This window comes from Meleagris gallopavo, chromosome 2, assembly GCF_905368555.1.
Source record: "Meleagris gallopavo chromosome 2, MGAL_WU_HG_1.1, whole genome shotgun sequence".
Classification (NCBI taxonomy): domain Eukaryota; kingdom Metazoa; phylum Chordata; class Aves; order Galliformes; family Phasianidae; genus Meleagris; species Meleagris gallopavo.
Window position 1 is genome coordinate 65,030,858 of NC_139405.1, and position 20,716 is coordinate 65,051,573.

The following is a 20,716-nucleotide window of genomic DNA, read 5'->3' on the forward strand; positions in this document are numbered from 1 at the left end:
TCGCAGCTACTGCAAAGTCAAGAACCTGTCTCTGCAATTGCTCTACTGCTTTTTAAGAGACATGCTGTGCTCACTGCAAAGGTGAATGAAGAGCTGCTCCCAAAAGTATTGCTAGTACTGCTTTACCAATAACCTACTGCTTCTGTAAGGGAAATCATTTTTCCTAAGCACAGGTATGGCAGAGAGGCAAATAATTGTCTTTATTACCAGCTCACTTACAAACATGTGCAGAGCTTTCTGTCTGTTGTCAGAGCATGTGCATGGGCAGTGTGCAGCAATGGGTGCTCAAGAGGGAGGGGTACCTGCCCATAATCTCCACCAAGTATCTCACTTGTCTCTTCTCGGTGTCTGTACCCAGTACTGCCATAACACACATGTATTTAAGTCAGCACTGACTCAGGCTGCATCTTAAACCACAGAGCACATGAGCATGTTGAAATTAGGGCAGGTGAGTGCAAAGCAAGCTTTCCTGCATCTTGCTTTACTGAGGATGGCATGTTGGAAACTTAGGATGGGGAAAGGATATTAAGGGATCTTAAGTCGCTGCTGCCTTCATGCTGAATGCAGATCATTGTGACCCCTCATAACTTACCCTGTCTCAGAGAGCTCCAGGAATGGGCATCTCCAATGTGTATACCTGCTCTCTTCTTCATATCAGTATTTGGAAAGCTCTTTCTAGCATCCAGGTTTTTTTTTTTTGCTTTGTTTATATAGAGCATCTCTTCAGGGAACATAGAGAAATGGGAAGCACAGCCCCTGAAAGCTTATCTGTTATTCCTGTCAATGTTGCTTATGCTAGTAGCATACTCTGCTACTTTTTGCAAAGCCTGTATCCTTGTGACAGCTTTTTCTTTCCTTCAAGGCTGCTAACACTCCCCATTCTTTCCCTTCTTTATTGACTTGGCTGATTTCTCTAGCCCTTGCACCTAGGCGATGGCATGGCAAAGCCTTCCCTGCAGGTTGAGGGCGAGCAGCGTTAGTTTGTCTGCTGGGATCTCATGGGGGAAGAGGTGACTGTTGTGCTGATTCCTGAGGAGCAGTGTGATGTTGTGCCAGTGAGGAGAGGAGGGGAGGCAGGAGAAAACAAGCTGTGGTGAGATAGGGAAGAGAAACCTTCACCTGCTGAGCTCCTTCTGTTTTTGTTTTTTTTTTTTTTTTTCCCCCAGGCTGTGCAGGTGATCGAACTGGGGATTTGAGGGCTTCTTTCTCTTTGCTGATAGGAACAACCCATGAAGTCTGTCAATAAATATAGTGCAGTGTTCATAACCATGAGTGCCACTGCCCCTCCATTCTGCCTAGGACAGAGATGAAAGCAGCATGACGTTTTCAATTTCTCCCTGAGCTTAAACAGGAGAGATTGTGCATCAGCTTGCTGATTAATCAGAGGCGCTCATGTGATGAACAATCCTCCGGGGATGGAAAAGGTTAGTTTGCTTTTAACAGTCTTAAAATAGCCTCATTTCAAAGAACATTTCCATGATTCTTTTTCTTAAGCCAAGGATGCAGAAGTGCTTGCAGTGTTGTGTGCATGACAATGTGTTTGTACGGTGTGACCACAGGCTCTTTTCCTGTCAGGGCCCTTGCTTCCCCCATCACATTGCACCAGACCCAGTTTGGATCAGAGGATAGATGAGTTTCTGTAGAAGGGCAGCTGCAGGAACTGGGAGGTGCTGTGTGAAGCAAGTGGGGAGCTCTGTGGGAGGGGAAAGGAGAGGATCTGCTTGACATCTAGGAAACAAAATCTGTTTCAGCACATGGTTATGAAAAAATGACTGATTTCTCCCTGCGCACCCATGCTGATAGGCTATGGGGTGACTGGGGGAGTGTTGAGCCCATGCAACTGCAAATGGAGTCAATGGGCTCATTGCTCTAAGTGTACTGAATAGTCAGGCCTCATTTGTCTCCAATTGGGCACCTAAATAAAGGACACTTTTGAATTTATCTTCTCGCTGTCAGTTCCTGTCATAAAGTGCCAATAATGCTTCTGGTGTCTTAGGGTGCTGTGGAGGGGGGAAAAAAAAAGCATGCTTTGTGAGGAAAAACTCAAGTACTGAGCTATGCAGGGAACCATGAGTAAACTCGTTTTGTGTTCTCAGCGGGCTGGGAATAGCAGTCTGTGAATGCTCCCCCCAAAAAAGAGTATTAAATGACCACACTGAATAAGCATCAGTCATTTTAGGCACTGAGGGAGACTCGTGTGGAAACCTCTCAGTGTGCTCTGCAGGGAAGAGCTGTCTCAGCGTGAAGTGAGGGGCAAGCGGAGGAGAGCCAGGAGCATCTCCAGAGAGCGCTGGGTTTGTGCACACCATTTTATTGCCGTGGCATTTCTGTCATGTAAAGAGGTGTAGCTGTTCTTTGGATACAAACCTCTGATGAGGTACTGGGGGGAGAACTGGGGAGTGTGACCTGGTATTGCTCACGTGTTTGCCCAGAGCCTTGCCACACAGAGGTCTCTGCTAGCTTGTGCTGCGAATCTGAGCATGTGAACGTGCTCATTTGCTGCCACACGCAGTGTTTGTGGCAAAGATGACAAACCAGCCTTTGTGTGAGTACAAAACTGGGCAGACCAAAGCACAGGATGGAAATTTGGTGCTGTTACGGTGGTGTCTGTGGGCTCCTCACCTCTTTGTTGCTTGTGGTGGGAATAAGTATGAGTCTGAAACCCATGTTAGTTTTGTGGGGCACTGGAGTGGGTTAGAGAAGTTGTGTTGTTAAGGGAAGAGGATTTGGGACCCTGAGGGATCTTAAAACTTCTGTTTTTTTAACCATCTGACTCTCAGCATGTGGGTTTCAGTGCCCAGTGACACTTTTAATTTTATACACTAATTGTTGGGCGTCTGGTCTTTGTGTGAAGAACTCTGCAGTTATAAAGAATGTAAAACAGCTCTTTAATTGATATGTATTAAATCTTACTGTCCTTTACAGGTAACACAAAGCAAAGTCAGAACATAAACAAGCAGCCACATATGGCAGCACAGTTACTCTGCTTTATTTTAAGCCTAATTATGCTTGAAAGGTGTTGGGGAAATTGAGAACTTGGCTTTTGGCACTTCTCAGCACAATCTTAATTAACCATCGGCACCCTTTTTCATGTAATCCTGTGAAGAGCTCCAGCCCTGTGATCTTATTTCCCTCCTCTCATTGCAGAGTTAATACTCTCAATTTCATAACCTAGCGTATCTTCTCTCTTGCCAGTTATTTTTAAACTTTTCTGAAAACTGTTTGGAGGTGCCCCTGTGTGTCAAAGCACATCTGATTGAGCCGTCATCCCTTTCTGACTTTCAGCAGAAGACTTCAGGGAAATATATAAATATCTGCAATGCCTACAGTGGGGGCAATGGAACATTGTGAAGTGTACTTGTGCTGTTAAGCAGGGATTGTAGAATGCACAGAAGACATGCAAGGAAGCAGCTAAACGCAGCTTTTATTTGGCTAAGTGAAGTGTTTGTAAATGAAGCCTCTTGTAGATGTGAATTGATTTTGGTGGTTTTTGTTTTTTGGTCATTTGTATTGACAGAGTACAAAGAAATATAACACATAAAGGCAGTTGCTGAATAGCTCTGGTAATGTTGCAGTCAGCCAATTTTTATAAATAGGAGTAAAAAAGGAAAAGTTCTCTGCCTTCCTAAAAATTCAGTTTTTGTGTTTCATGACAATTTTTGAACTAGAGATGATGGACTTGATAAATTATTTGATAGCATTTTGAAAAGTTATTTTAGTTCCTGGAAGGAAGAGTAACTTTTTTTTCTTCTTGTTTTTTGTTTCTACCTCCTTGTTGTTGGAAAAATGAGGATTGCGAGAGGAAGGGAAGATGGGGGGGGGAGGAGGGTGAGGGAGGAGATCTTGTTTGATGGTTGACTTTTATTTGAAGGAAAAAATATTTTTAAACCTCCAAAATAGCATTTGATTCATATAATCCCTGGTGTGCTTGTATAATCTGCTTATGATTTATAATACAAAATCAAAAAATCCCCTGAAGTCCTTGGTCAGAAGTATTTTGGCACTTGAAACACTTTAAGGAGTCTAAAGGGAAGGAAAAAAAAAAAAAAGCCAACCAAAACCTCTGTCTTGTGCTTATTAACATTTTTGTATTAACAACAGCTGATTCAGTGCCAATATTGCCTGTCCCCAGCATGATGCTGATGACATCTTGAGAGAGGTGGGTAGATGTCTATATTGTGCTCTGAGAAAATGTTACATGAACTATGAACTTAGACTTGCGGTTCTGTTTTTCCTTCTTTAAACAACAAGAGCAAAAGGCAAAAAAAAAAAAAAAAAAAGCAGGTCAGATATCTGTGAGAGGTCGTCTTCCTTTGGCTGAATACTGCAAAGTAAACCAGGTCATAAGTGCATACATGCACCTCAAACAGGTTTTACAGTACATCTGCACTTAAATACTTGGATGTTTATTCTCTCTCTATATTTTTATAGTAATGTATGTTCTCTAAAATTCAAAGCAAGAGATTCTACAGAATGTGGTGCTGTTTGTAGTTGTAGCTTTAACAAAAACCTGATTGTATTTCAGGACGCAAGCACATGGAGCTCACGCTTAACTTACTAATTTCAAACAGTCACTTCCTGTGACTGATTTCCTGAGGGCTCCCGAGGACAGTGGTCTTTTCCATTGTCATTTTGTTCGTCAGTATAAAGCAGAGATTATCTGCCTTCTGCCATTTCCTCTTCTCTCTGTTTCTTTCTGGGCAGAAGGGAAAATAACTTTTCCCTCTGGCCAATGCAGCTGTTAGCACGTCATGAAACTTCTCTAACTCCAGCTGCAGGAAACTTTGCCCAAATGGACCATATGTACTTTGGGTCTCATTCTGTCGTCTTGCTTGTTTTTATTTCACATTGTCAGTATGCTTGTTTTGCTTTGAGAAATTTGCTTTACTGTAGCAAAGTTTGCTATGGAGATGCTGTAATCAATTTGTGGTTCCTTGTGGGAAAACTTTTTAATTGAAATGCCACAAGACAGGAAAAAAATTTTAATAAAAATCTAATGCAGGTGCACTATGTTTCATAAGGTCTAAGAAAGTAACTTTTAAGCGATATTACAATAGTACATATGTGATTTAAGCATCTGTGGCATGATAAATGTTATGAAAAGATTATAGATGCCCATAGAATTTAGGGTCTTTTCTTCTTTAATAACTGTTTTTTTCTGCCATCTGCTGTTCAATTCAGACCTCTTTCATTCTACCTATGATTTTGATGCAGTCGCTGTTTCAGTCTCACTGCAAGGAAAATCTCGCTTGCAAAACTCCACTGTAGTCTACAGGAAAAAAATGCTGCATTTGTATTATTTCCAAATACTTTTCAAGGGTCAAAAAGATAAATTAATAATCATATTAAAAAAAAAAAAAATCAATCTGTATATGTTTCTTCTTGCCCTCTCCCCTCCAACGCCCTGGCCTGCGGTATTGGTGTTTCCACTCAGGAAAGTCACTGCAACATCTGATAGCTGTTGTGTTGGAGAGGTCAGGGAGTGAAGGGAGGTGAGACCCACACTGACTTGATTTATGTTGAGCGGAAAAGTCACACTAGAAAAAAAAAGACTTTCTATAGAATTTACTTGGGGTGAACTGATCTTATCTGGGAAAGCATTGCTGCAGCCAACCCTCTATCAAGGGGATACATGGCCCTGCTGGAGCAGTGTCTGGATGGAGCTGCTAGCCATCCCTCTGGGATGAGAAAAGGTGGTGAAAAATACAGTCAGGCCAGGAATGAGCCTGCAGAAGGCACACGACTGTTGAAACTAAAACAGAAAATATATACACTTGAAAAGAGCAAAACCCTACAGTGGCATGTAATACGGATGAGAGTGGATTGAAGCAAAATACTGGAAGGAAGTTTTTAACAAAACCAGAGATACCGTGAGTTCCTTGACAAGGAAGCTGTTTGGTTGTTATAATTAAAAGCAGTAATAAGCATTTTGATGTTTCAGAGTGGGTCTGTTTGGGATGTGGCGGTGCAGAGCATTTGTGTTTAATCTGATCTACTCCCCAAGAGTGGGATAGTGACTTTTGAGTGCAAGGCTGGGGAGGAATCGCTTATGTGTGAAAAGAGAACACATGAAACTTCCAGGATGAGAGTGAAGATGCTGAGATGGGAAAGGCTGAACCAAGCCGAGTCTGGAACAGCTCAGCACAAGGGGTGGGGAGGTGTGGTTGTAGGAATCGTAGAATCACAGGGTAGCTGATGCGGGAAGGGATCTCTGGAGGCCATCTGGGTGCTTTGGTGAAGTGTAAGGGAAGAAATAAGGGAGACAGAGGAGTCTCTGAGGAGGAGGCACGCTTCAGGCTGCTGTACCAGTTCTTTATGGCTAGACTTGGGAGAGAAGTGGCACCAGGCCCATGAAGCATCATAACCAGAGCAACCCGCTTTGGGCCTCCATCCCTTCTGGCTGTGAGAGAGTGGAGGGCTGGGGACAGGGAGGAAAGCATGGCATTGTACATAGTAGGTGCTGTTCTGGAGCCGTACCTAATGTGCTAAGGGTGACTTTCAGTATTTATTATTTTCTGGGTCCTCAGAGTGGAGAACAGCCTTGTTGCCTGCCAGTGCCGTCACAACAGAACGTGTGCAGTGAAATGGCAGAATGCTTCTGTGTATTTTTAACTGGCTTAAGTGTGTGAGATGCCAAGGCTTGGAGGTCTCTTATTTGCTCTCAGTTGCTTCATTTTTTTTCTCTTGGATTAGCATTCAGGGGAGTGTTTTGGTTTTAGGGTGTGTTGGGTTGTTTCGGAAGGCAGCAAACTGCAATCAAGGGTGGGTTGCAGGAATAGTAATGGGGAATGGGATACAGTTGGAGAAGGAGCAGTTCTACAAAAACCCACTTGCCCATCACAAAGAAAGGCTAAGAGAGGAAAATGCGTTTCTTTCATTTCATTTTTTTACTCCTTTATCTCAAGGTAAATGTTTAAATTCTACGTACCAAATGAAGGAGCTACATGAAGGGCAGCATTTGCTGTGCCTCTCAGCGTGTTGCATGGTACAATAGAGAATTCTTTAGAGAACCTGGAAATCACGGTGAAGAAATAGGACAAATGTTCAAAACTTTCTTAATTAACTTGCATTATCAGTTGCTGCACTGAGTTGGTTTCTCATTTGAATTTTCAATCTAGAGCTCCTTCTGAATGGAGTATTTCATTATTACTGTTACAATTTAGTCTTTGCAATCTGAACATTTCAAAAAATGATGGACTTTCCTATCTAAGAAAAAGCTACACAAGTTCTGGCTTTTAAAAGCTTAAAACTCATTCTGATATAAATGAGAAAAGTCTAGTCTCACTATGAATCTTTCTTTTCTGAGAAAGTTTGGAGGTTTTCACTTTAGATAGCAATGTTTTAAAATTTGCATGTGGTTCTTTGAAATTCCATATTTTGTTGCTGAAAATGTCATTTTTAGTTCTAAATAAAAAATGATAAATACTTCTCCAGGAGTCTGGAGCTCCAGGATTAATGTGGTTGAACTAGTTAAATGTTAAATCTATTCAAAGAAAAACTGCATCGAGACTGCAAATGTTCCTGTATTCAAGTAAATCCTTTTTATATTGAGTCTGGTTTGCTAAAGACGTAACTGCTCTGCCAGCTTGTTCTGTATAGATGTTATGTATGTTACAGGTGTTATCTTAGGGTGTTGTATTTGCTGTCCCAGTTAATCCTAAGATGAGCACACAATTTAATTCTGCTTTGAATTTAAATAGGAATTGGCCTTCTTGAATTGAAGGCAAAGTGCTGTAGAACACAGTAGATTTTATAGAAATGCTTCAAAATCCCTGATGAGTGGAAGCATAATTATGTTTCTCAAGAAATGGCATGGACTGTGTTTTACTATTTCTCTCTTTTTCTTCAAATAAATATCTCTTCAAATTTCATCTGGTAGGAGCTCTCAGTGGACATTAGTTAAAGTTGGCTTTATCTGTGAGATGGAAGTATTGCATATCCCAGTGCCGTGGTTTTGTGCTAGTGAGTGCTGCTGGGTCTTGTGCTAATCAAGTGACTGAGAAGTCTTAATTCCATATCTTGACTTAGCTGCCCAGCCACGCATTCCCTTATCCCCCATTTTAAGTGGAAAAGTTTGCAAAAGGGTGGTCAAAATGCTGTTTTAATTTCACTTAGCTTACCAAAACCCTTGGATAAAATGTTGCAGATGAAGAGATGCATCCAGATTCCACACTGAGTACTCAGAAGTGGGGTAGTGAAAAGCATTTGCACTGGGACGAGTTTCAGTGCCCTGTGTTCTCCAAATAAAAGATTCTTGTTTTTGCCTAGCTACGTTCTTCAGGGTGACCGGGTTGTTTTGGCTGCAGCTCCTCAGAAAACTCAGCCTAGGCTTGATACATAGATCTTCAGCACAAAAGGTCTAAACACTTGCAAAGGTTTCCTAAGCAATGAAGAGCAATGTGTTGGAAGGCTACAGATAGCCCCAAATGTAAATTACTGCTTTACACTCCAAGGTTTGGAATTTTAAATTCGCGTGTCAGAATTCAGATGGGACATTTCTTTTCCTTTTTTTTCTTTTTTTTTTTTTTTTCTGCTGGCATCATCCCATAGCCTTCTCTTTTTCTGCATGTTAAATAAAAGCCAGAGAATTGTTCCACCTTCACCCATACCTGTGGCACTACTAGTCCAGTAAATTGTCTCTGATTTAACTGGATCATGGCGCTTTAGGAAAGGTTTTTAACACTACAGGGAGGAAAAAAGTACATATCTTAGCTTCTTTGTAATTAGACTGTAGTAAAACTGCACACGTGATGTTTGATAGCCTTCTAACACTTGCCAGCATTACAACAAAACTGGATGCTGTTCCATGTATAACAGAGTACAGACACTGATTGATGTTCTAGGCCTTTGGATTTCTCCCTTGACAGTGAGTTCAACAGGCTAACTGCTCACATGAAAACATATTCCTTCTACTGTGGCTTAATTTCTATCATACCTTTTCTTTCCAAATTTGAGATGGATATCATTAATTTCTGTTCTCCTGATATATTTCTCTGCATTTATTCTGCAACTCTCAGTTAATACAATCCTAATCTTCTGTTCCATCCTACAAGGTCATTACTAGTCTTTTCAGAGCCACAAATGTCCACTTTATCCCTAAGCCAGTCCCTCTGTTTGATGAGGTGATTGTTATGGTGCCTGGTGTTCCAGATGATGCAGAGCTCTGTTCTGTTTTTAGTGCTCCATCTCCCTCCCAGCCTGTCCACCCCTTGCGGGGTTGAAATACCCAGAGTCATGTCCTATGCTCACTTCACCAGCACCTCACCTACACAGATGGCTCTGTGGGGGACAAATGTTGTCAAGCACCATCCATTCACATGGGCTTTTCTGAAGATGATGCAAGATTACTACTCTGGAACTCACTCATCTATAAATGGAAACCTCTGCAATAGTCTTTGTATTTTTGAGGAGTTCTGAGTACTGTAAGAGCTGTACAATTACTGTGATTAAATCAAATGGAAACCCATCCAAGAGGCAAGTGGGGTGTTTCCAGAAATGATCCTGGTTGAGGTATAATCAGCTTTAAATCTGTACTGTTATATATAAAATCTGTGGTAAAAACTTGGTAAAAACTTCAAAAAAATTTTTTTTCTGCTTCAAAGAGAAGATATATTTAGCATAAAGTAATCACAAGGCAAACATGGCTGTGGTCTGTAATTTTTATGGATATAGTTAACAAGTATTTTTGGAGATTTGGGAGCTGTTGATAAAATGACAAACTGTTCTTGCCTCATGAACATTTCCCTCACTCTGGAAACAGTAAATGCACTAGAGAGTAGTGGTGATAAGTTATGCATTTCCATAAATAATATATGTTTATGTTAATATATTTCATCATTATGTGGTATCTGTGCAGGAATTACTCTGTCTCCAACCTAGTGTTACCCTCATTGTTTTCAGCTGTGATAATTTAAGTGCTGAGGAAGGAGCTTTCTGCTCTGGGGGTGATGGGTGGGGGGACAACGCTTGCCATACCTCTGCTGGGACACGTGGGCAGCTCCTCTGAGCAGCTTTGCCTCACAAGTATGGTACAGGGGAAAGGGGACCCGCTGTGGGTTCCCCCTTCTGCTGCCTGAGGGTGAAGGAGTCCCAGAGCTCAGCTGTCAAGGCAGCGCTGCCATCTTATCAGGCAAATGTGTTATCAGTGGGAAAAGATATTGTAAGGAAGCTCCAGCAGGCTGTGCAGCCCTTGATTTCATGCCTAAATACCACCTTGACTGTGCCCCTGGCCCTTGCCAAGACATTACAGCTCATGTTGAGGACATTTTCTAACAACTGACTCAATAGAGTAGGGCAGTGCAGGTACTCAGCCCACTCCCTCAGCAACCTTTGGGACCACAGTGACCAGGCCCCGGGTAACTTTAGGCCTCCAGGAGGCAGGAACAGTTCCTCCTGGTGAGGTCATCTGCCTTACTTTTCTTTCTCTTTAATTTGGTTAGTTCTGTCGTCGTCTTTTAGTTTTTCCATAAATAAACAAGAAACTGCTACTGATAATGAACAGCTACAGGAGTGATTGTAAACTCCATCCCATCAAATAGAAAGCTTCCTTCAGCAAACCACAGAAGTTGTATTCATTTTAATCAGCCATTATCCCTACCACAATTTAAAAAAAAATAGAATGACTTTCAGTTCTAGAAGGGCATTGAAATGTAGCATTCTGAAACGGAATGGATCAACTTTGCCCACATCGCTTACTGGGAATAAAGGATCCCCCGGGGTTATTCTGTCAAATTAACTTTGTAGCTAAGATAAGCATATACCATGGAAAAAGATCTGTTGAACAAACTTAAATGTGCAGGTATTGGTTTATAATGGATTTGTGTCCCTTCTGTCACGTTTTTCTTTCTTCTGCACTTCCTTTGTTGTATCTTGCCTTTAATTATTTTTGAAATCCTAAGAAGAATCTGTATCTGCGCTGTATTTCATAGGACAGCAACACAGGGATGCCTCGGCAGTCTCTGAAGTGCTTCAGAATAAGTTCTAAGAAGTAGAAAGGATGGAAAAGGCTTCAGCTGAAATTCCTTTCATCAGACTATTCAGTGTGACAGCTCTCATGAAATGGCAAAATCAGGTCAAAACTGCCAGACCCCCACTTTCTGAAAGAAAATTACGTATAAACCTAACACTTCAAGCCTCCAGAAGAAAGAAGTTTATAAACAAGTATCATTATGGTATGTAAGACAGAAAATAGTATCAAAATAAATGTGTTGCCTCCCATTGCTTATTTCAGAGCTTTTCTTCACTCAGTACCATAGTGTTTGTGGTTTCTGAATAATATCTGTGTTCTGACACTCCAATCCCTAACTGCCAGGGAGACTCTGGAGATGTGCTCAGTGGGACCATCAGGTCTTGCCTTGGATGAGCCCTTTGGCTCTGATCTGGGTAGGAGGAGAAGGTCATGTTTGTGACAGGCTGAGGCAGGGCCGAGGCACAAGGGTACCAGTGGAGGTCCCTTTCTGTGCCACCTCTGCTGGGCCTGTGATGTGCTTGGAGCTGGGGAGCCTATGGACCTCCATCATCTATCTCAGCCCTATGTGAAGTTGAGAGTGTATGGGTGAACAAGCCTCACTCTCCCTTGCCCAAATTTTATGTAAAGCTTTGTTAATCATCTTCATCCATCAATTGGTGTTCCTGAGATTCTTCAAAACTCAGTCACAGAATCACAGAGTGACTGTGGTGGAAAGGGACCTCTGGAGGTCACCTGGTCCAACCTGCTCAAACCATTTGACCAGGACTGTGTCCAGATGATCTCTGAAAGAGACCATCCAAGGAGGGAGAATCCACAGCTTCAGTGAGTGAGCTGTGCTCAAGTCCTGAGAAGTAAAACCAAGTGCACAATTTCAGCAGATGTTCCTATCTGACATAATTTGCCTTTTGTATCTGCTGGCTCACACTGGACATTTGACAGCAAGGCAAAGAGTTCAACTTCTAGTCTTCTTTCCAGCCAGCATCAGCTTCTAGTTTCTCTCTTCCTGTGAATTTATTCAGACCAAGCTTGTGTCATTTTGATAGAAATGAAACTGTTTTCTATCAAACTCAAGTATTTGCTGAAGATAGCTGCTTCCACTACATATGTTGCTGGCAGCCATAAGAAAGTTGGAATCATCTTGGCTACTGAAGCAATTCAGTAATTTATTGTGCACATTTCAGTAGCACTAATAGGAGCTAGATTTGGCCAAATTAAATTTAAAATCCTGTTTACTTCTTCACCAGTCAATGGTAGCTTTGAAATGTGTTTTGGAAGCTCGATGAGATCTCATTGCACAAGCCAGGAGGATTTGTCTTAATTGAATCTGACCTTTAGTAGTTCGTTATTTGGAACTGTGTTTCTATTCTTCTCTTTAATGCCTGGCAGTGTAATCTTTATCTTCTGCAACCCAAGCTGTGCCCTATAAACTGCTCACATGCAAAACACCACAGTTTCAGAGACATTTCCTTTGCCAAAATGACTACTAAATTGGCCTGTTTGTGTGCGTTTATCAATTTTTCAAATATGAAAGCAGTTGTGTATACCAGTTTCTTAGTAGGTGGATTTGTTTCTTTTCTGGGGAGAATTGCACTGGAAATTGTCTTTGCTGATGATTAATATTTTAATTTAGCAAAATGTTTATTAATGCTGCCATTTGGTTTTCAATTTTATTCTAGGAATTATTTTGAGTGTTTAATGAAAACCATCATGATTTGTTTTCATTTGAGTATTTCATTTTTAGGTTGGTTTTTTTTTTTTTTTTTCCTGTATGAGTCTGAACCTTTTTTTCATCCTTAAAATACTTCTAAATGCTTGGTTTGAGAATGTGAGTTCTGATGAGGCTGCATCATTGTATTTTTTAATACAATGTATTGAATACAATATTTTAGATGGCAAGATAAAGAACAATCCAGTTTTCTGCTGAGCAAGCATGCATACAGCTTTTGACTATTCCCTTCTTTCTGTGTATCCAGGGGAGTACAGTTTTATCCTCTTGATTGCTTCCAACTGGGAAATTAATTTCTAAGATATTTGCCATTGGTAAATAGCTGCAAGAAAACAAAATTGCCTGCAATTTCTTTTAGAGGTGATTTGGCATGAACTTTAGTTTAGTAATAACTGCACTAAATGAGTGCTGTGACTGCTATCCACATAATATTTTATTTCTCATAATGGCAAACAAGTTAGCATGGGATAAGTTGGGATCTATGCTTGCAGCTGGTAGATTTTTGAGTAGCAACTGTTCTGAGTTTGTGTATTCTGCCCTTACATTAGGTTACTTGCTCCTTCCCTTCTGCACCTGCCACACAGGGTGAAAATATGCTTGCGAGTTGATGCCATCATGTATGCATGTTTTAGCAGAAGCTCAAAAGCTACAAGACATGTAGCTGTTAGCATCTTGGACCCAGAAGTGGAACTTCTGTCCCAAGTTTCATGAAATTTCAGCTGCATAAATCATATTTCCATTAGCAAAGATGTCTGTTAAAGATGTTCCTTGCAGCCATGTTAATGCAGTCTAGGACAGAAGGTTGGTTTGAAAGAGGCCTTGTTTCTCTCATGCTAAATGATTTAACTTGAGTACGGTCTATGGTTATCTTTATATGCATGTTAAACTCAATTCTAAATGTCCACGACAGCTGAAACTCCTGGATAAACTTACATCTATTATCATTTACAACATATGGATTCAGGATCATTCAATTCCCTTGAGTTGGCTTTGTTGGTGTCTGTGGCCGTGCTGGATCTGTAACTTTGAGTCCACTTTAAATAGCGCAAAAGGAATTAGATACATGACTTTGTTTAGTTTTCACTGTTCCAGAATAGCTGAAATCAAATTTTATTTTGATTTATTTATTTTTTTAATCGCCTTTCTGAATATAAATAGGTAGCACAAGTTTCATTTCTTGGTACTAAGCTGATGTATATCTTGGTGAAATCATAGAGGAACCTCAGCTTTGTTGTGGCAAGGAAGCCAAAACTTTGGCACTACTGGAGCAACAGGAAGAAGGACAAAAATAAGAACTAAACTTTATATATATATAAAAATATATATATATTAAATATATATATATGACATATATATATATATATATTCTTTTTTCCCCCTGCAGGAGTATCCTGATGCTCTGTTAAACGATTGTTAATGACAAGTATTATTTTCTAAAACCTTCAAAATTGCTTTGTAGATTAGTAATGTAGTAATACATGTAAAAATGTCAATATAGCCATGGTGGGAAAAGACAACCTGCATGCTGCTTCTGTGTATCAGAGGGACACTGTGCAGGAACTGGAAGCAGAGCCGCCCCATTAGTTGACTGTTTTGTACCCAGAACCAGCAGCACCCCCATCACATGCGCAGCCTCCTTCCCGGATCTGGGGGCTGCAAGCCCTGCTGTGACATTGCAAGTGTTGATGCAGGCAGGGTGACAAACCACCAGCCCTAGCCATAAGCTGAATCTTGATTCTTTGCCATCCTGTTTTAACTGTAGCAACGGAAATGTAGAGATTGATCATGAGCTAACTGAAGTTAATGGGAAGGCCTCTATTTGACATCAGTAGAACTTGACATCAATAGTGCAATTTCTTTGGAGAAAAGGCTCCTCTGTGGTAGTCTTTAAGCAAGTGTTTCTGTAAAAGCAGAGAACCTCTGACTGTAATCAATTTCAGTCCCTTTTAATGTGCTGGTTCCCAGTTAGCATGAATAGTGAACAGCTCTTTGTGCTTGCTGGCTGCATGGCTGCGTGTGCAGTGATATCACGGCTGCTGAGGAACAGATTTTGATGAAGCTGTTGGGCGTGTACTGTGAGCTCAGCTACAGATGGGAAATGCCTTTCCTGTGGAATTTAGATTAAAATTGCCCTATGTAAAATACCTTCTGCAGTTTGAAAATCTAGATTGGGTTTTAATTGATAAAACAGATATTAAAATTTTAAGTATATAATCTTTTCTGATGACGTCTTTCTTCCCCGAGATCAGTGGTGTCTGTTTATATTTCACGTCATGAAAATTTTATAGGAAAAAAAAAATGAAGCAGTGTTTTGATTATGAGGTGGAAGCCCAGAGTTGAAATATTACTGGCTATTGTTTCCTGCAAGTTCTCTGTCTGTGTATGGGTGTGTAGTGCATTTTTTTCAACTGCGGATGTATCTCCTGGTTATCCATTAATCATACTCAAAGTTAATAGGCTTTTAAAACATACCTATAGCATCGCATTGCTTTGTGTTTAATTAAATGTGTGTCTAATCCTACAGTTGTTAATTTGTCAAAGTCCCACTGGAACTTATTGCCATCTGATCAAATACAGGGGAGCTGGGTAGAATCTAATAGGTCTTCAGAAAGTGAGTGCATGTCTAAGAGAAATCTTTTATTTTTAATGGTATTCTAGTACCATCTAAGCTTTTGGTTATTTAGTGGTTAAAGTGTTTCCTCCCATTTTGACAGCAAATTGCTGTATCTGTTTAATTTTCTTTGGATCATTTCCTGTCCACAAAAGACTCTATCATAATTCTCAGCCTTTCTAGTAAACACTCAATAGATAGGAAGTTATAGCTTCCTAATAGACCACATTCATGCAGAAATCTGTAAACATCCTTTTTACATCCCTTTTTTTCAAGATTTACTCATTAGTTATTCCTGCTACACTGTTTTGTGTGACAGATTGGCTAGTCAATGGTTGTAAAATATGTACCTTCTGACTGTCAGTGAGCCAGATGAAAACAATACTGAGAACACATTACCAGCATGAATATTAGGATATTGCATATAGCCTTAAACGCATGCCCAATATGGATTTTTTTTTTTTAAGTGTCCAAGCAAACATAAATGTTTGTTCCAGTTTTGCATAGACAGAAAACCTGCTCTGGTTTTGTGTCTAAAAAAACTGTAAAAATTCATTATTATCACTTTTAAAGAGGTTCAGACTAGTTGATGAGCACAGATTAAATGTCTTTACTGGGTAACCAGAAACACAATAGATTTTGTGCTGAGCTATGAGGTGATCAGAGTATTTTCCTTATTTACTGTTTCTTCTTTGCACGTTGAAGAATATCTTAACCAATTACGTCTCTGATACATGAAGCTTCATGCATGAGATTCCTGTCACAGTGGGAATCCTGCTCTGCTCCATGTCACAGGCTCCAGGAATCTAGGTCCAGCAGTGTATATCTGGCTTGCCGACCACATGTGAGCCTTATGTGGCTACTGAATGTGGCCTGTGATGTCCTGGTCCAGAGGGACACCACAACACCACAACACAACGGGACAGCTTGTGCTTCCCTTCAGCCACAGCTTCTCTTCCATCTTGTGCCATTACACATTCCAGTTAGGGATACAGGAAATAAATTTCTGTCAAGAGCATCTGCTCAGTTCAGTGTATCTTTTCATTGTTTATGGATCAAGATGAACAGAAATTACTTCAGTCCAGCTGAACTTTTTCTGTACCTTTCAGCATAATTTCTCATCCTTATTTGGTTTAAAAGTTTAGATTAATTTCCAAGGAATTCACTTGCGTGCATGTGTGCATGTGTACATAATACATTAGTGATTTCATCATCTGCTTTCTCATCATTACTGACTTCATTATAGTGGCTCCTTGGAGAGATGGACAAATAATTCTGCCTGAAGTTGTTTGAATTCAGACTTTAAGGCCTGAGAACCAGAAGGGTCCCAGTTTCTAATTCCAGATAGCTCACAATTGACAGTAGTGTCTTTAATTCCCTTTCTGTCTAGTTTGGCAAAGTGATGGTGAGGCTATTTGCACTAAGAAACCTCCAAGTCTTGTCAGTTTTGTGGGTGAAGGAGGCCTATTTCCTTCTCCCTGTGACTTCTGTACTTAAGAGCCTATACATTAGTGGCAACCTCAGAGTCAGCTGATGTAACTTCTCTGGAGCCCAGCATCATTCTCCAGACAGTCACGTCCCCTCCATTCAGCTCAGAGAGGTCGACTTGAGTGTTGCATTTACATTTCTGCTTTCAGAGGCTGGTCAAAGAGTAGAAGAACATAACGCATTCATCCTGACTGAATCAGACTGCAAATTCAGTATGTCTGCTGAGGCTTTCTTGTAATGAAATGTTTTGAGGAGCACTACTTACTTCCCTTAATCTACTGAATTCATCTAAATAGTTTTCTTTGTTTGTTTTCTAATTTTTAATTTCTGCATGGTGCCTAAGGAAACTGGCAAGGGTGTCATCTCAGGCTATGCCTTATTATGCTCCAATACAAACCAGCATAGAGAACTTCTTTAGCCTGTATGCCATAAAAATTAGCTTTCTTTGGAAAGCTCCCAAATCTCAGACCTGTCTGCTCTTTTTTTCTGCTTATGTTCTTCATCTCCGATCCTCTGTTTCCTCCTTATGCTTGTACCCAGTACAAAATATCCGTATTTCTGCATGTCTGCTCTATATTATTGGATGTTTGGGGAAATACCAAATATCCCTTTCCCAAAACTTTTGGACAACAGACAGAAGGAAGGAAGTGGTCTGATTTGCATTACTGACACGGACTCCAAATACCTCAGATTGCCAAATTAGGAAAGTCTTAGCAGTGTACTATTTCAGTAAAACAATACTTCAGAGAGTTAGTTTTTTCAAACAGATGAACTATACAGAATTACAACTGTCTACTTCTTTTTGATGGATCTAAAGTTATTGGTGAGTTAGGAACTTGGTCTTTTGGAAGTGAATTCTGACTGTTCTTTTCCTAAGTTTAGTGCAGTGCAGGGGTCATGGCTTTTGTATTTATCAACATTTTGCATTCTCTCATGTTTTTTGCTTTCTACAGTCCAAGAGAAGCACAGCTGGTTGATTGTAATTTTGTTTTGTTTTCAGATATTGTTCCATTTTTTTTCTGTATGAATTAAAAGGCGAAGAGGATTCTGCAAGTCTCCCATTTTCTAGCCTCATTCTGAGCTACATAAAATGAAGCAAATCTAAAGCTAGCTGGTCTTTCCACCATTCTTTTCTCTGGTATAAACAATCTTTTACGTCTGACTCATTCTTTCCTTAAAGCAATCAGTCATGAATGTCTCTTTCTATTTACTTGAATAGTATTAATAAAAATTGTATAAAGATTCGAGGTGATCAGTACCCACTCAGAATAACTAAGGAAATCAAACCCGTCTTAGAAGATGATTCTTTGTGTGTTTTCCATAACTAAGATAAATGCCTCTGTAGACTATATTAGGTAAGTTGATTTATAATGTAGCCAAGTTCTGATGAGTATGAAGTATCGGGATACTAATCAGTCATGTTAGTAAAAACTGGACACGGATCTGTTACCGTAAGCAAAGTCTTGTCGCTATCGGAAACAGTACTGTTTCATCACGTGGTTTAGTAGAAATGGTGATGAATGTGGTTGTGCCTGTGCCTATATTAACAGTTAAGTCAGCCTCAGTGTGTACACTCCTGTGAAGCCTGGCTTATTTGCTGTGGATATTCTGAGTTGCAGGATGATAATACGCAGTCCTGCTTACAGATGCCACTTCCTGCATCGTAGTGGTCATTGCAGCTTCCCTGTGATCAGTGGAAGACTGGTCCCCAAGATGTCAGTCTGTCACCATTACTACATGCAGAACTCTCCTTCCCACGCAATATAGAGCTGCCTCTCAGCTACCCCTTGGCATAACTGTAACATTACTTCAAGTATAACCATGTGACTTGCTGATTGCAGATGACTTATTTCCTGTAGAAAATGCTGAAGCTGAATTCTGTTGCAATGTATAGCAAAGAAACAGTGAACAGGAGTTCAAAAGAAACCACTATATTTGCTTCACTGGAGAAAAAGAGAAGCACTTCAGAGGCAGAGGTCATCTGTGTAGTTGCTGTCCTATGCCCAGCTCCACTATTGGCTTGAGTAAGTGATAGTAACTGCACGTACTGGTGGATTTGGAGGGGCAAAGGTGAAGAGGAAGCACTGGCATATAAAACATCTGATCTCATCGAACACAGCATCTAAATGAATTGTGTGTCTCTGTCTTGTGGTGTGACCGCAGAGCAAGAGAGGTGATGGAGCTGCAACAGCAAACTTGGAAGATCTTCTAAATGGAAAAAAAGGTTTAATTTCTGAACAGGAAGAGGAGACAGTTTGGGGCAGAAGCGTGTCTGAAGACAAATCTGCATATAGGTGTCAATGCTGCCTACGAATTTTATAACTGTAAAAGGAAACTGGTGGATAAAAGGCAAAGATTATCTGTTCCTGTGAAACGGTTTTTACTGGTAAGTGCAGATCAAGTCCTCCTGTGCAGGAGCTTATAACTAATGGTGCAGTAATGTAGCTATCTTGACAGTCATGTGGCCTTGAAGAAGGAATAACAGTAGTTCATGTCTCCAGTTTTCCTACTGTGTAGTGGTGTCCTTTGTGGTGTTGCTCAGGACTCTTTTTGCTCAGGTGTGGAGGAAAGAGATATTTTGCCTGGGCAGCAAGGATTGATGTTCTGTGTTTGAGATGCTCTTCGGTCACAGCAAGCAAACCTAGGCACTGGGAGGGAAACGTTCAGTTGTGAGCAAATTAGATTCATGCTCTTACTGTACAAACATGTCTCTCATAAGAAGACCATATGGGCTTTTAAGATTTCATTCTTCTCCAGCTACCTTTACCTGTGCTGAGCTTTCTAAGAAAATAAGGAATCTGTTTTCATTATTATCATCTCTTTTAATGGGGGCACCCGAAGGCGGTGCTTTCACCAAATGAATGGATGGAACAGTTTGTTCTCTCTCTTTCTTCTCTGCAGAAACAGTAGTCTCTAACAGTTTGTCAAGATATCTACATTTGAAAAGAAGGAAACTTTTTTTCTTTCTAAATTAGAGGTAACTGATAACTGTTCATTTGATTCCAGTACCATGTTCAGGCCATCTTCTCCAAAGCAGGTAGGGTTATTTAATGAGCTGCCATTTCCAATTGGTTGCAGAAAGCCTATTCAAGTATTGCCTGAATTTGTTTTGGATGCTCACCTTAGTATGGTAAGGACAAAATGCTCTTTTAGGGCGAGTGGAGGAACTAGAGTAACCACAGAATAAAATAGCATATGCACCCACTGACCTTGTTGTTACCAAGTACTCTTCCTCTTCCAAACACCCACAGCTAATCACAACTACTGTTCTGCGAGCTGAAAGTTTCATGGTCACTCATGTTGGTCATGTTACAAATAACGAAAGCTTCTGTGTTTTATGTGCATGCATAAATCTCATGGCTGCTTACAGTTGTGTTTAACTGTCTGGATGGGTATTTCTAATCAGGTTACATTCAGAAGTGTGTATTCTGGATCTTTAAAATCTTTTTTTTTTTTTTTTTAATTCACTTGTACATTCCAAAGGCTTCCTCATTTTCTTTTTAAATAAGCATAACATAGTTATTTTATAACATTCTCTTTCATGAAATAATATGAAGTTGAAAGAACTTTGAAGTTGAAATCAAGTGATTATTCAAAATGTTGGCTTCTCTCTTGATGTTTTAGGGCTAAAGCCAAAGAGGTGTTTAAGAATTTCAATTTACATTGAATAGGATTTAAGAGCCAGTTTCATAAATAAATTTTTTTGAATTTCAATAGTTTCCATCTTCATCTTTGCCACTTGTCACAGCTGAGGAAGCTCCATGCTATCTTTTAGTGTGAGAGCATGCAGATAAGAGTAGAAGAGCACAGATATTAATGAAGCCATGAAATTGTTGGGTTGCTACTTACTACCAGGAGGCTGTGGTCTTCTTAGTTGTTGCTCAGAACCCTGGGTGATGGAAGAGGAGGTAAGGCCAGAATC

General features: G+C 40.3%; 1 protein-coding gene across 6 annotated transcripts in view; it reads left to right on the forward strand.

Annotated features, from left to right (window-relative positions):
* Positions 1 to 20,716, forward strand: part of FYN (FYN proto-oncogene, Src family tyrosine kinase) — a 130,558-nt gene that overhangs the window by 14,441 nt on the left and 95,401 nt on the right. Inside the window, exon 1 of one of the 6 annotated variants that reach the window (XM_085217463.1) lies at positions 18,743 to 19,180. The exons of the other annotated variants lie outside the window; for them this stretch is intronic. The gene's annotated coding sequence lies outside the window, so the exon portion shown is untranslated. Of the gene's footprint in view, positions 1 to 18,742; positions 19,181 to 20,716 lie in introns of those variants that run through there. 6 annotated transcript variants of the gene reach the window in all.